The sequence below is a fragment of the Eubalaena glacialis genome, chromosome 10, assembly GCF_028564815.1.
Source record: "Eubalaena glacialis isolate mEubGla1 chromosome 10, mEubGla1.1.hap2.+ XY, whole genome shotgun sequence".
NCBI classification, from domain to species: Eukaryota; Metazoa; Chordata; class Mammalia; order Artiodactyla; family Balaenidae; genus Eubalaena; species Eubalaena glacialis.
The window spans coordinates 14,121,371-14,123,570 of NC_083725.1; positions in this window are offsets into that span (position 1 = coordinate 14,121,371).

A 2,200-nucleotide genomic window follows, 5' to 3' on the forward strand; every position below is an offset into this window, starting at 1 on the left:
GTAAAACTGTACACCAAATGTCTCAGAATGCTGCACTTCTAAAGTTTTTTTTTTTTTAATTAATTTATTTTTGGCTGCGTTGGGTCATCGTTGCTGCGCACAGGCTTTCTCTAGTTGCGGCGAGCGGGAGGCTTCTCCTCATTGCGGTGCGCGGGCCTCTCATTGCGGTGGCTTCTTGTGGCAGACCACGGGCTCTAGGGTGTGTGGGCTTCAGTAGTTGTGGCGCACGGGCTTAGTTGCTCCGTGGCATGTGGGATCTTCCCGGACCAGGGATCGAACCCGTGTCCCCTGCACTGGCAGGCAGATTTTCAACCACTGCATCACCAGGGAAGTCCCCTAAAGTTTTTATGTAGTCCCCTTATAGTTTTTCTTGTCACTTTCCCTGCTATTGGCGCCCACTTCCCTTTGCTCTTAGGGTAGAGCTTACTTATCACAGACTGTCTTCCCTTATAATACAGTTTCTAATTTGCTACAGGCAGATGATAATTGTCACTTACATTTGAACCACCCTTCAGCAATTATAAAGTGCTTATCTGACCTTTGAAGTTGACATCATTGTCTGTCAGTAATAACCCTAGGGCCTGGCCTGGCCAATCATAATATTCCATCTCTCTCACCAATGACTGGTTCAGGGATGGGCACATGTCCCTAGCTGGGACTATTGAATCTGTCCTAGGATTTTTGTCAGGGTGATCAAGAAAGCAGTTCATCTGAAGTTTATCTTAATACTATGAAATCAGGTAAACCTGGAGCTGCCCAAGTCCATCTTATGGTCTATGAAAAGATCCTAACATACAGAAAAACAGCTGAGAGATGGAGGGAACATCTGAATCCTGGACTTTTCAGCTTGCATGAGCGCCTGCACCCACTCCACCACACACATCCATTTTTCATTTCTATTTTGTTGTGTTTAAACTGGCTTGACTTGGGCTTCTGGGTTTCTCTCATTTGTAACCAAAAGAATTCTGGCAAATACAAACTTCCCATCAACACTTTGAGATAATAGGGATATTATTACTGGTTTTACAGACTGAGAAACTAATGACTTATTCCATAAATGAATACACATCATTGTAAATAGAAAAAGAACTTCAACCCAGGTCTCACTCTCACACTTTCACATTTCTTAATCTGGAGCTTTTTTTTTTTTTTTTTTTGCTATATTAAATTCCTTTTCAAATAGCCAAATGTGTTAAAATTGCATATAAAACAAGGGAAAATATGCTCTGAGAAAGGGCCCACAAGTAAGACATCATGGGGTGATCAATGCTTTGTGAGCACTTGGGGACAGATTTGCTGAGGCCAGACTCCAGTCTTCTGCACCCCACAGCATGTCAGAAACTTCCACCATTCAATGAAAGATTCCAGTCAGTAGGGGCTGCAGGACTGCCTGGGGGACAGATTTTCAAAAATAAAGACTCTCAAAACAAGTTTTCAATAGAGTTTTAATTTGGACATTTTCCCCCAGTGGAAAAGTCTCTTTCTCCTCCCTTCCTTCCGTCCTTCCTTTTCTTCCCTCTTCCTTCCTTCCTTCTTCTCTTTCCTTCCCTTTCTTTATTTCTTTCCTTCTTTCTTCCTTCCTCCCTCCTTCCCTCCCTCTTCCCTTCCTTCCTTTCTTTTCTTTCTTTCTCTCTCCCTCCCTCTTTCTCTCTGTCTCCCTCTTTCTCTCTGTCTATCTCTTTCTTTCTTTCTGGCCACACGCGCAGCTCGTGGGATCTTAGTTCCCCACCAGGGATCGAACCTGGGTCCATAGCAGTGAAAGCATCTAACCACTGGACCGCCAGGCAATTCCCTCTCTCTCTCTTTCTATTTTTTGGTTTCTTTCTATTTTTTGGTTTTCGTTCTAGAAAAGAGTCTGCAAGAATTATTACAAAAAACAAAAAATGTAGCCTCTTGTTCCCTCCACCCCACTTTCTTGCCTCACTTTTTACTCTTTTAACTGATTCCTTTGTATTTTCCAGCATATTTTGAATAATATGGTTAGACTGCTACTTACTGATTTTTCTGTTTTAGATTATTATCTATTGGCTTCCCCATTATGGAAGATGAAGATTTATCTCTCTTTTACACACACCATCACTACCACCACCATCATCACCACTGGTTTATATGTGCCATTCCCCTTTCCCTAATATAATTATATCATAATTTTGGTTACTTAGTCTTATTAAGATTATTAAGTCATTAAGGCTATGTAAAT